The 14,905-nt window shown below is 36.4% G+C and overlaps 2 pseudogenes; both read left to right on the top strand.

Annotated features, from left to right (window-relative positions):
• The first annotated feature begins 2,247 nt into the window (after positions 1–2,247).
• Positions 2,248–3,779, top strand: LOC148875318 (putative F-box protein At4g22030 pseudogene; annotated as a pseudogene).
• A 5,612-nt stretch (positions 3,780–9,391) lies between these two features.
• LOC148875317 (putative F-box protein At4g22030 pseudogene) lies at positions 9,392–10,535 on the top strand (annotated as a pseudogene).
• The last annotated feature ends 4,370 nt before the right edge of the window (positions 10,536–14,905 follow it).

Below are 14,905 nucleotides of genomic sequence, written 5' to 3'. Positions count from 1 at the left end.
ACACTACTTTCCAGCATTGTAAAAATTTTACGTATCTACTCTCAAGGTTTGACTAATTCAACTATTTGGAACATGCACACCGGAGGCGGATACCCCTCTCCCTCTACCCAATTTTGGGGCCACGAAATGATGTAAGCGATCTGACCACTTGTCCGGTCCAGGTCTCACTGTTGCGTTGGGTTATGAGTCGCGCAAAATAAAAACGGAAAAATACAGACAGGTTCATCGCAGATTTTTTATTTCCACTTCAGATTTATAAATATTCAAAATGTCAAATACCCTGAATTGTCATTAATTCCGAATCGGCACCTACCTCAAATGTATTTTGGGCCTAAAATTTATAATCCTGGGCTGAACCATCATTCTCTGAAATAAAAATTCTTATAACGGTCTAATCAGAACTAGAAAGGCCAATTCAAAGCGTCAAATGGCCTGTCGAGATTGAAGTGACAGCCTCATTTGATAAGTCTTTTTTTTTTGATAATTGTGACAGTAAAAAGAGAATCCTGATCTCCTGTCTACACAAAATCTGCCCATATCTAGTCACAAATGAAGAATATCCTCGTACATGGTAGTGTGTTATGGATAAACATGGGCGTATATTTTGATAATTCTCTTAAACTCACCGTAACGGCGAAAACTCACCATGTCAGTGAGATAACGGTAACTTGACTAACAGTCATCATTAATTTACCATTTTAACCTTCATTATCTCCTACTTTCCTTTCTTCCTCTTCGATGGTTTCTTCCTTCGCTCTTCCGCCTTCCGCCTTATTTTTATCTCCTTATCTCCTCCCATCTATTGTCTCTCTCTTTGTCTCCTCCTATCTATCGTCTTTCTTCCTCTTTGATGGGCTTGTCCCGTCGATCGGTCACGCAACACCAAAACACCTCATCGGACCAGAAACTTTTACAGAGCAATCCGATCGCAACGGAAAAGGGGGATCGGACTAGATAAGAATGAGGGACTGGTGGCCGACGTGCATCTATTGCCGACGACTGCAGTGGGTCAGAAAACCGGAGATATGAAAATTATTCTCTCCAACTTTGTTGTATCTGCTGAAGAAAATGGTTCTCTTCATTCTTTCAAACTAACAGAGTCGACATTCTTAGCTTCACTGATGCCCATGAAGGAGATCGGAGCCGACCGATTTGTCGAAGCTCATCCTGAATACGATGGGCAAGGCATTGTTATTGCGATTTTCGGTAACTTAATCATTCAAATTTGTTCTTTTTGTATTCATTTTGAAATTATGAGAAGTGAACGTTGAGACCAGTGGACTTCCGAGTACAGAACGTTAAACTACGAAGATAGAAAAGAAAAGGTTGGGATCCTGGTCTTATTGTATTCACGTGTAACGCCACCAAGAAAGTAGCGTCATTGATCTCAACTACCCTTCCTTTGCCGTCCCGTTCGACACCGCAGAGTGGAGGAACTACCGCTGCGACTTGAATCCATGGAGACGGAGTTAAAGACGAAGAATAGTGATTTCGATTGACATTTCAGCTCGATGGAGATGAGGAAGAGAAAGGGAGAGAGAGAGAAAAACTGAGAAAAAAAATGAGGAACAGTAGATGTTTTGGTCATAAATGGAGGCGACTTGAATCCCGCTGTTCGGGACGATGAACAGTATTCGCCATTTAGGGGTATTTTGGTTACAAAAAATGTATTTGTGCTGACGTAGATAATTTTCGCCGATGAATACTAACGATGCTTTGACGGATGGTGAATTTTAGAAAATGAAAACTAAGTGAATTTTGAAAAGTTATGATCATAAAAAATGGATGATGAATTTTGAACAATTTTCCAAAAATAATAAAAAGGCTCCATTTGAAACTTTCTGAAAATAGCCTAAAACGGGTTTTTTGCATCTTTTTGACACCTTATTAGCTTTTAACAACTAAATCTACTACAAACCAAACGGATAATAAAACCAAAGACGATCAGCAGACTGAACGCACAGAGAGACGTGCCAAACGGGGGCAAGAATACAGAGTCTGCCCGTTTCAACGTTTCACTGTTTATTTTCTGTTGAAAGACAAACATAAGAATGCAGACAGCAGATCCCGTCTCACAGCAGAGAAGGGGAGACCAACCAAAACAAAGAAACAGTCCAACCTCTGATCCATTCAAAATGTTGACAAGGACTGAATTATTATCTTTTCATTTCTTTAGATCTCTTCTCTCCTTCGTTATATAAATGAGATCGGGAAAGTCAGCTGCTACATCGTCTCACACATCTTCAAGCCAATTAATCCAAAAGCCTTCCAATACCCACCATCAAACAACAGCAACAAAAGGCCAAGGCAAGTAGCAGATTATTAAACATGGAAGCGCTTGGATCTTCTAGTCTCGTGCGTTCGTCGTTCCGGTCATCATCACGTCGCCAAAGAGGAATACAAGCTACTCTCCAGGCCCCAAAAGCCCCATCCAATTTCCTCTATCTTCCCAAGCTTCCGGCCGGGGACTTGGTGGAGGAACTGAATATGAGAACTGGTTATACAGCCAGAACTATTAGTTCTCAAATCGAAACATGCCCCTTCATACCAATTGTTCCTACTACTACTACTAGTACTACAGCCACGAGAGACGATGAGGGAATCTCCAGCTCCAATTCCGTTGCGATTTCCGAGCTATACGCTATAATGGAGGCTGTTGCTGACAGAGCCGAGATGCACGCAAACATTGAAGAGCAGAGGAATAACTGGAACCACCTCCTTCTAACATCCATCAACACAATGACCATGGCTGCTGCCACCATGACCGGACTTGCAGCAACCTCTGGAATGGGAGCCCCTCTTGTGGGACTCAAGCTTTCATCCACTGTTATATTTGGGCGCTACTGGATTGTTGTTGGTGATGAACAAGATCCAACCATCTCAGCTCGCCGAAGAACAACACAACGCAGCAAGGCTGTTCAAGCAGCTTCACGGGCAGATCCGAACAACCCTTGCTCTTGGCACTCCTACTCCAATGGATGTAAAGGACGCGATGGAGAAGGTGTTAGCGCTTGGCAAGGCCTATCCACTTCCCTTGCTTGGAGCGATGCTTGACAAGTTCCCTGAATCTGTAGAACCCGCTGTATGGTGGCCGCAACAACGACAACGTGGCCCTGGTGGCAATGTAGAGAGAAATGGCTGGACTAAGAAGCTTGAAGAGGAAATGAAGGACATCGTTGGGTTTTGAAGAGAAAGGATAGTGCAGAGTACCTTAGGCTAGCCAACGTAGCTCTGAAAATGAACAGGATCTTGGCGATTACTGGTCCTTTACTAACTGCCCTTGGCGCCATTGGATCAGTTTTCGTGGGATCTCCTAATGCCACATGGGCAGTGTTGTTAGGTGTCATTGCCGGAGCTCTGGCAAGCGTGGTGAACACCTTGGAGCACGGTGGACAAGTTGGAATGGTTTCCGAGATGTACAGGAGCTCTGCCGGCTTCTTTGGACTTATGTAAGAATCTGTTGAAGCCACTCTAAAAGAAAAGGTTGAGAAGAGAGAAAATGGAGAACTGTTTGAAATTAAGGTCGCTTTACAGCTTGGGAGGAGCCTATCGGAGCTTAGGGATCTTGCATCGTTGTCATCGTCTAGAGGAAACAAGAAGACAACAGAAGAATTCGCCAGCAAACTCTTCTGAATTCTCAAACAAAAATTCTTAACTTTGAGCTGATTTTTTGTCCAGGACTCAAGACTGTTGTATAGCATTAATTGTTCTTAGATGCTTCCCCAAAAATAACGGCATCCTATTCATTTGTTCATTTTTTTCTTTAATAATATGTCCAATGTTTTCTAAACACATTTTTATTTTTAAGTTTTATTATTATTTAATTATGACATTTAGGGCTGATATATTTGACCAAGGATTTAAAAAATGACCCAGAAATGGAACTATTCTATCTACCGGTTTTTGGGTCAGCACTTCAACCATCTAGGTCCAACAATTCGGACAGTGCATATTAGGGCATATTTATATGATATTTCAGATTTGAGAAAGGAGAAAGAAAAAAGAGATGTCGGCTGAGAAATAAATAAAGAAAGAAGAAGGAAGGAGAAAAGGAGGGAAGAAGAAGGAAGAGAGCGGCAACAACGACGACGGCGAGGCGGTGGCAACAGATGTAGATCTGAGATCAATTTCTCTAAAACACTTATAGTCTTCTTCTTCTTCTTCTTCTTCTACTACTACTTCTCTTTGTGCTAGATCCCAAATGTGAATTTGTGTCTCAAACTGCATCTCAGATTTGAGTTCTCCTCTCTACAACTTTATATTGCGAACCACTGGCTAGGTCAAACGAGATGACAGTTCGACTACCGGGGTCAGCGGTTTTCTAACGAATTCAATGGTTTTTGACCCAAGAACGGGTTAGGGGTGAAATGAAACCAATTGCTTGGATGGTTTCTTAGTTGAATGGTCCAACCGTTCGGGTCAATGACGGTTCAAAAACATTGCATTTGACACAAAAGCCTGAATTGTTGACTCATCACCAAAGAGGAAAACAATGCCATTTTTGTTTTGGTTTTAAATTTGTATATTTTTATATAATCAATAAATATTATTGTTTGTCACACTTGTTTTTCTTTAATATAGTTAATTAATATATGAAAGAATGAAAGCTAATATCCTCAACATAAAACATAATGAGAGGGAATTGATCGAGAAGAAATGTAGTAGTTCAAATTACATTTTGTGCCCTCACAAGAAAGTGATCATATTCAAAAATAGGGTGTTCTAGTCAAGAATAGGATTCAATGACTATTAATAGGAATTAATATCTTAAATATAAAACTTTATGAGAAAGATTTGAACAAGGAGAAATGTGGTTCAAATAACATTTCTTTCTTACAACTACAGAGTAGAGAGTATCAAATTCAAAAATTGGGGTACATTAGTCAAACAAAAGTTTCACATTATCACTCATACTTTTAATGGTACTAGTAATCGTGCACGTGCTTTGCATGTGACAATTCTAGATGATGATAACGATAGTAATAACATATCCAAATTTTTCTATAAATGTTATGTATTTTTTTTTTGTTTTGTATTATTAATCGGATGTAAATTGCAAAATCCAAATATGAATGCATAAACACCTCGTTCAAATATATGATAATAGGATCAAGTGACAGGCCTATTTGCTTGGCTAAAGTCTTATTTTTGTAATGTTTTATTTTTTTGGTGTATCTTTTTTTTATTCATTTATCAAAAAAATGTAATATTTAAATAGAGATAATTGAATGAGGTGAAAAGTAGTAGTTCAATTTACAATTTAAAACTCATAATTAAATAGGGCCTAAATTCAAAAATGAATATTTTAGTCAAAAGAAAGTTTCACAATTTTATTCATATTTTTAATAGTAATGTAAATGTAGAATTATAGACGTGTTCAAATTTTTCTATAGTTTCTTTTTGTATTTTCCGTAGTTTCTTTTACAAAATTTATGTATCTTTTTCATTTTTATATCTTTATATTTTATTAATTTTTGTTATTTATTTATGGCATTAAAGGTTAACACATTTAACCCAAAAGTTGAATTACTTATTATTAATTTTTATATTTTATTTTTTCCAATTTTAAATTATGTATTTCATGTTCATTATTAATAGAAATAACTATTGTTTATGATACTTATTTTTTAATTAGATTAATAAAAATATCATAAATGTGTCTAATTATTTTTACATTTGTATAATTTTCTATGCTAATTTATATTTTAAAATTTATTACCTAACTATGACTTTATAGATTGATCAATTTGATTTAGATGATTGAATTGATTAGTCACCACTTGAACAAACAATGACTTTGTGTTTTTTTCAAATTTAAAATATATGGGGTTGTATCTATACTATATATAAAAGTGTAGATGTAATGTGAAACTTTTTTTGGACTAAAATTACCATCTACATTTTTGTTTGAGAAAGGGTATAAATGTCATTTTATTATAACTTTAATGTCAACTTTAATGGCTACTAAAATGTCCATAATTGTGTATATAGTCCATCTCTAATGGAAAATTTGAAATTATAATTTCAATTATTATTTCCCACCTTATTTAATCCCCTCTCATTACGTCTTACACTTAAATTATTAACTTCTAATTGTGTTAATAATTTTAACAATATAAACCCATATGTTTTAAACCTAACTCAAATATCAAACCGTTTTTAATTCAAATGGTGGCTAAGCAATTCAACCATCTATTGGGTGTGGGTCCAGCCCATATGAGGGGCCCACCCCACCTTTATTTGCTCCCAAAAGGAGTCGTATAGTGGAAGAAAAAGGCTTCCACCTTTTTAGTTTTTTTGGGCATCATGTTCGTAACCACTGAGGGTTTTTCTGGTTCTTTGAGTTTTGTGAAGAATAGAAGAAAAGCTGGCCCTTAATCCATTCAAGATCAAGTTTGGAGGTGTCTTTCAAGCCTGTTCTTGATGATATTAAGTGCTGGAGTTAAGAATTTCACTCCAGTTCAGATTTGGTGATTTTTATTTTCTCTACTTCTCAGTTCAGATTTACAATAACTTCGTGAGATCTAAACCTTTATTTGTGTTATATCCATCTTGCATTTGGTGATGTTAATGCTATTCTTGTGAGCCAATGATTATTTCCTTGATGTTTGTAAGCCTCTAGTTGCAATTAGAGAAGACTATTGTACCCATTAATTTATGAATTAGTGGAAGACTTTTATGGACCATAGGTCCCATGGTTTTTTCCTAGATTTTGGGGTTTTTCACGTAAAAATTCTGGTGTGCTATTGTGTGGTGATTGTTATCTATTTTTCTGTTACTTGGTTGAATTGTTTACTTGTTATCATTGTTGTTGGCATACCCATTTTCACACACAAACTTAGGGGAAAAGTTCTTGCAGTCCTGGGATTGGTTTCTTCTACTATAGTGTAACTTACCCAATAGTGGTATTATAGCCAAGCTGGCTGAAATTAATTGTTTGTGTTGATACAAATGGAGGAATCCTCGGGTGTTATGATAAAATTGACTTCATCGAATTATGCCATTTGGAAACCCAGAATGGAGGACATTCTTTATTGCAAAGATTTGTACCTACCCATAAGAGGTGATGAAGCAAAGCCAAGTGGCAAGTCAAGTGATGAAGGGGGAATCATGCATAGGAAAACTGTAGGCCAAATCCAACAGTGGATTGACCACAGTATTTTTCACCATGTTAAACAAGAAACTGGGGCTGATGTTTTATGAAAAAAATTAGAGTCTATGTATGAAAGAAAAACGAGTTTAAACAAAGCTATCTTTATTAGAAAACTAGCACACTTGAGATATAAAGATGGGACTAATATGTCTGAACATTTGAGTGATTTTCAAGCTTTGATAAATCAATTGACTACTATGAAATTGAATATGGATGATGAAGTGCAGGCCTTGTTGTTACTTAGTTCCTTGCCTGACAGATGGAAAATCTTGGTGGTTTTAGTTAGTAATTCAGCCCCTAATGGTATAGTAACCATTGACACAATCAAAGATGCTTTGTTGAATAAAGAGTCCAAGAGGAAAGAACAAGGGACTTACTCTGAATCTCAAGCTCTTGTGACAAAAAATAAAGATAGATAGGGAAGAAGTAAGAGCAGGGGTCCCCGTAACAAATATGATAAAACCAGAGAAAGATCCAAGTCCAAGAAAAATATCATTTGTGATCACTATAATAAACCAGGACATTACAAAAATGAATGTAGAGAACGGAAAAGAGAACAAGCCAAAGGGAAAGGTGAAGGCAAGAAAGAAGAAAAAGATACTACAGCTATTGCAGCCAAGGGTGATGCTGTTATTGTTTGTGATGATAATTATATCGACTTTGCATGCCCAGACAGTGATTGGGTTATAGATTCGGGTGTTTCTTTTCATGTTACTCCCCATGGTGAATTTTACACAACTTACACTATAGGTGATTTTGGACATGTTCGTATGGGGAATGCTTATGCATCCAAGATTGTTGGTATGGGAGAACATTTGTCTAGATAGTAATACTAGTTGCAAATTAATTTTGAAGAATGTTAGACATGTTCCTGATATCCGCCTAAATCTGATTTCCACTAGTAGGTTAGATGATGTAGGTTATGTAAGCACCTTCAGTGATGGAAAATGGAAGCTCAGTCGGGGTTCACTCATTGTGGCAAAGGGAAAAAAGCACAATACCCTTTATGTGATGCAAGTAAGGTTGAGCAAAGGAGAGGTGAATACAGTTCATGATTCATCCACTAAGCTTTGGCACCGGAGGCTTGGATATTTGAGTGAAAAATGGCTTTAGATACTTTTCTGAGAAAATCTTTTTCTTGATGTGAAATGTATGCCTCTTGAAACATGTGTACATTGCTTACCTGGCAAACAGAGTAGAGTTGCATTTCATAAATTTCCTCCATTTAGAAAGCCTTATGTTTTAGATTTAATTCACACTGATGTTTGTTACATGAAAGATAGATCTCTTGGTGGTGCATTATATTTTGTGACATTTATTGATGACAACTCCAGAAAAGTGTGGACATTTGCCTTGAAATCTAAGGATCAAGTGATGGATGTTTTCAAGTATTTTCATGCCAAGGTTGAGAGGGAAATAGGGAATAAGTTGAAGTGCATCCGAACTGATAATGATGGTGAATATAGGGGTCTTTTTGAAGAATATTGTAGGATCCATAGTATCAGGCTTAAGAAAAGTGTTCCTAAAACTCCTCAACACAATGGAGTAACAGAGAGAATGAACAGAACAATTACTGATAGAATCAGATGCATGCTCTCTCATGCTAAGTTACTTAAATCCTTTTGGGGTGAGGCTATGAGAATTATAGTTGACCTCATCAACCTTTCTCCTTTAGTTCATTTGAATGGAGATACTCCTGAAAGAGTTTGGACAGGGAAAGTCATATCATACAATAATTTGAAAGTGTTTGGGTGCAAGGCATTTGTTCATATTTCTAGAGATGAAAGATCCAAGCTTGATGACAAGGCTAAACAGTGCATCTTCTTAGGCTATGGGCACAAAGAGCTTGGGTACAGGTTATGAGATCCAGTGGACAAGAAAGTGATCAGAAGCAGAAATGTATTTCTTGAGGATCAAACAATTGAAGATATAGAGAAAATTGAGAAGCCCAAATTCTTTGTTGATGTTCCAATTAACTTGGATCCGGTTTTCCCACCTATAGTTGATGGTGATCATGGGGGAGTTATACCAAATGAACAGAATGATACAGTTAGTGATGAAACTCCTGTAAATGAAAGTACAAAGAGTACGGAATGAACAGGTACCTTTAGTTCATTCACCACAAGTTCAACTTAAAAGATCAACTAGAGAGAGAAGACCTTCTACTATGTATCCTTCACATGAGTATGTAATGCTGATAGATGGGGGAGAGCCAGAGACTTATCAAGAGACTGTCACATGGAAGCCTTTGGACCATCTAGTTTCGTGTGTTCGTCGTTCCGGTCATCGTCATGTCGCCAAAGAAGAATACAAGTTAGTCTCCAGGCCACAAAAACCCGGTCCAGTTTCCTCTCTCTTCTCAAACTTCCGGCCAGGGACTTGGTGGAGGAATTGAAAATAAAAACTGGTTATACAGCCAGAACCAGAACCAGTACTCAGATAGAAGGAACCTCCAGCTCCAATTCCGTTGCAATTTCCGAGCTATATGCTATAATGGAGGCTGTTGCTGACAGAGCTGAGATGCACGCAAACATTGAAGAGCAGAGGAATAACTGGAACCACCTTCTTCTGACATCCATCAACACAGTGACCATGGCTGCTGCCACCATTACCAGACTTACAGCAGCTTCCGGAATGGAATCTCCTCTTGTAGGACTCAAGCTCTCATCTACTCTGTTATATTTGGGCGCTACTGGGTTGTTGCTGGTGAAGAATAAGATCCAGCCATCTCAACTCGCCGAAGAACAACGCAACGCAGCAAGGCTATTCAAGCAGCTTCACGAGCAGATCCGAACAACCCTTGCTCTTGGCACTCCCACCCCAATGGATGTAAAGGATGCGATGGAGAAGGTATTAGCGCTTGACAAGGCCTATCCACTTCCCTTGCTTGGAGAGATGCTTGACAAGTTCCCTGAATCTGTAGAGCCCGCTGTATGGTGGCCGCAACAACGACAACGTAGCTCTGGTGGCAAAGTGGAGAGAAATGGCTGGACTAGGAATCTTGAAGAGGAAATGAAGCAGATTGTTGGGGTTTCGAAGAGAAAGGATACTCCTAATGCCACATGGGCAGTGTCGTTAGGTGTCACTGCCGGAGCTTTGGCAAGCGTGGTTAACAACTTGGAGCACGGTGGACAAGTTGGAATGGTTTTCGAGATGTACAATAGCTCTGCCGGCTTCTTCGGGCTTCTTTAGACTTATGGAAGAGTCCATTGAAGCCACTCCGAAAGAAAAAGTTGAGAATAGAGAAAATGGAGAACTGTTTGAAATTAAGGTCGCTTTACAGCTTGGGAGGAGCCTATCGGAGCTTAGGGATCTTGCATCATTGTCGTTGTCTAGAGAAGATAAGAAGAGCACAGAAGAATTTGCCAGCAAACTGTTCTGAATTCTCAAACAGAAACGATTCAACCTAGCCGCTGATCTTTGTTCAGGATTCACGACTGCTGTACAGCATTAATTTTTCATATATAGATGCTTCCACAAAACTAACAGCATTCTTTTGTTTTAAGCGAAGCCTAATAAGGCAACAAAACTAACTGCATTCTATTCATTCGTTCGATATTCTTTTTGTATATGTAAATAACTTGACAGCAGTGATCTGAAATCCATAGCCTTTTCTACTTTTTTTTTTCGAAGCCTCGAGTTGTACTCCTTCCAAACTGATGTGTGGATTGGAGCACCATTTAGTACGTTTTATGGAGCAACAACTTTTTCTATTTAGTATAAATTTTGCTCTAAATTGTGCCTTCCCAATTTGTAAGGCATGACTTAGAGTACCATTTTCCATGACTGTATATAAGCTTTGGCAATATTATATACAAGGTTTTGCACCATAAATCTGTGGAGAGTTCACCTGAATTACTTTTCCTCTACCTAATAACGTGCGTGTCATTTGGGATAGCCCCTCCCCCAGCCAGGCCAGCCCATAAGTCCCCTGGTGAGTGGTGATAGAAAAGAAATGTCAGATTAGATTTGGTCCAATCTGATTTGATCCAATATGAATTCATTATAAATGGATCATGTCCAATCCAATCTGATAAATAATTTGGACGATTTAGACTGGCCCAATTCAATGTTTGAACTATTCAATCTGTTTAAATTGGTTTTTTAATTTAGACACCTGAATTCTTTATCTTTTATTAATGAACTGAATATTGGTTCAATTTCACCCAATAGACTAAATATTGATTAAGCTTCACCCAATATATTCAATATAAATTCATTATAGATGAAACAAATTCAGTCCAATCCAATAAATACTTTGGACCATTAAATTTTACTAATCCAATTCAATGTCCTATTGGTCTGTCCAATCTCCCCAAATAAATATTGATCCAATCCAAACCAGTATATTGACACCCAAGCAAAAAACATGATCAACTGACAATCTTAGTAGGGGTCCAAATTGGGTACCCAATTTTAAGAATTTAAACTCTATGGAGCTTAGGCTTCCGGCAGGATGGGCCCATTTAAATTTTAAAAAGTTTCAACCAGAGCCAAACTAAGTTGCACCCTTATCAGTAAGAGAGATTCATTGGTACTCCTAATGAGTCTACTAGATTAGGCAGGCAGTACGCACATTTGCTTAGCACGCCAAGTAAGAACTTGTAAATTTTCTGGCACTTGTCCATAAGTTGTTGAAATGATTTATAGCAAATTTATATTTTATAAGACAGTTGTGAGAATATTTTGAAACAAAAAATAAACCTGAAGCCTTTAGCCATTGAGATGGCCATGGATAAGATAAAGATCAAAGATATTCGAGTTGTAGTTCTTCGAGGGTGTCTTCTTGAACTCTATACTCCAAAGCCGTGTCAACATGTCTATAACCAGCCTCAACAATTGCAGTGAAGACAGAGTTAGAAGCTTCAAAACCAGACCTCCAAGTGCCCAATTCCACCACAGATATGGTGTGACCGCTCAACAGTTTAAATGATTGGGTCACATCTAGCGCAATGAACAAGGCTTGTGCAATCTCCTCTCAGGGTGTCGCAATTTACTTTTCTTCTCTACTCTGTGATTTGGTTAATTGATTCCAGTGTTTAGGACGCAAGTTAGTTTTTTCCTTTCAGGAACTATATTTCATTGATTTAGTATATCATGGCCTTCATTTATTAAATAAACATTTTTACTTGATTTATCTTTAAAACCAAGAAATAGTATTTGATAAACATTTTGTCATAATTTGTTGACAATATTGATGAAACAGTAAATAAACGATTAATCATTGAGAAAAGCGTTAAAATGAAACTTTCTACAACGGTTGATGTACACAAAAATTATGGTCAAAATTTATCAATTCCAATATATATAAATCGATACAATGCGACTAATGCTGATTTGGGGATGATATGGCTTTGGGGAAGCTATACTGAGCACCACCTTAATCATTTTGATCACAAGATGAGCGTTGGTTTTCGGATCAGAACTCCTTGGTAATTGGATACAGTGGTAATATGAACAACAATCAAGTTTACTGTTCCAAGGTTGAAAATGATGGTTTTTTTTTCCTTGAATTAATTATATGTCAATCTAATCCCACAATTAACTTAGGGTACATTAGTCATTTTGCTTTCTCTGTTAGAAATACCGGTCTAAAAAATTAAAAGGCAAAATTTAAATTCAGTTTAAAAGGTAAAGGGATGTTTCAGTATTTACGTGAAATATAAGGGGAGGTTTAAATCTTTTGCCCTAAAATCATTTGTTCTCCCATAATCATCCCTTTGTAAATAAAAAAATTACCTATTAGAGATAATCATGAATGGGTGCGTAGGTAATATAATATAATAATTATCTTTCTTTTTTTTTTGAGAGAAGTGATATAATAATTATCGGTTTAAATATTAATTAGATCCAATCATATTATATCTGAATTGGATCTGATTAAGCTGAATATTGAATTCTTAGCTACCGCTTACACCCCTCTAATTGATAACAAGTTATATGAATGACGACTGGTTTAGATCCACTTCCTCTGAAATAGTGCTCAAGAGAGAAACCATTTATTGGTGGTGAAGACTTCGTTGGGAGGATATTCACTTATTTGTCACTTGAGGTCGGTTTTTTTTTTCTTTTTTGAATTTTGAGGAAGAAAAATGGTCAATGCATGGGATTTTGGTTTTCATGTTTTTTGTTCAAATTTATTTTCCCCCTCAGGCAGTATCACTTATCCACCTATTGGGCGGCGGGGGATTGCCAATACATTGATGGGACAAAATTGTCCCTTTTAATAATATATTTTTATTATTAAAATTATCATTTTTTATTTACTTGGGGATTAAAAGAACATAGGTAAATGCACTTACTCGGATAAGTATTTCCAAGAAAATACTTAGTCAGGTAAATGCATTTATCTAGATAAGTAATTTCTAGGAAAGCAAACAAGGCCTTGATGTCTTACTACAATATTAATTTGAAATGTTCAAATCTCCCCATGGTTTCCTAGTTAGTTGGATATCCATCGATTTCATAACAACACTCTTTTTTGTAACATGTTTGATTACAGTGATCACACCACAATTTAGGTTGATTGTTGGACAAAGAATTATGTGAGCCAACTTTGGCTATAGGGATGCAAATGGATTGGATCGGACTTGAATCATGGAATATTCGAATCCAATCTGATAACACATATTCAAGATCTGATCTGATCCGATTCGAAGATCTGATTTGATCTCACAAATGATGATTCAAACAAAGAATTGTGTGAGTGTTGTGCGGATGCAAATGGATCAGATAGTTAGGATTCGAATTAGGGTATTTCCAAATATGATATGATAGCACATATATGAAATCCAATCCAATCTGAAGATTTGATTGGATCTCACAGATGGTGATTCAAATCCAATTCTGTTAAGGATATCAGATGTCTAAATATGATCTGATCCGATTCAAATTCTAAAAATCTTAATAAACTTTTAAAAAATATAAAGAAAAATAAAAAATATAAGTATTTTGTTAAATTATTTTCGTCATATATATTAATATATATATATATATATATATATATATATATATATATATATATATAGTGTGTGTGTGTGTGTGTGTGTCTTTTTATAAAAAAAAATTAAAAAATGTAATATAAACATATTTATTACTAAATATGCCAATAAACATATTAATATATGCATGACTTTTTATAGATAGATGACTTTATACATGGCTTTTACAAATAAATATGTTTATATAGAAAGATAGATAGATCCGACCGAATTGGATCCTATCCAACATCTCAACTTGCTATAAATTTACTCATCCAATTAAGTTCATTAATATATAGTGTTATTTGCTCAAATATTGGTTGACTGTTTTTAGCTATATATTTTGGTATAGCTATAAAAATAATATAAAACCAATTTTCTTTTCTCTTTTAAGCTGTATTTAATTTTAAAGAAAATGAAAGGGTTGGGAAACCTATACAAGGCTTGTATAGGTTTTCCAACCTTTTCCTTCCTTTCTCAATCTTTTCTTTTAAACCAATTGAACGATTGAATTGGGTTGGTCTATGGAATTATTTGACCCATGACCCAGTCGTGAAAACTATTCTATGTTCGACCCAAGTCTGACAACATTGTAATCTTCGATAAATATTGCCTGTTTGTATCAACGGTCTGGTTCTTCTTATCAATTATCCAGATCAAACCAATATAGAAAATGAATATGAAGTAAAAAAAGTAATATTTATGCAAAAGTAAAGCTAGCAAGCAAACATTACAAAGCTGTATCATATAAGCCGAAAATGCTAAATCCACC

This window comes from Nelumbo lutea, chromosome 1 (assembly GCF_056320005.1).
Source record: "Nelumbo lutea isolate HS-2025 chromosome 1, American lotus-T2T, whole genome shotgun sequence".
NCBI classification, from domain to species: domain Eukaryota; kingdom Viridiplantae; phylum Streptophyta; class Magnoliopsida; order Proteales; family Nelumbonaceae; genus Nelumbo; species Nelumbo lutea.
The sequence above is the reverse complement of the archived record's forward strand: the minus strand, read 5'-3'. Positions and strand labels throughout refer to the sequence as shown.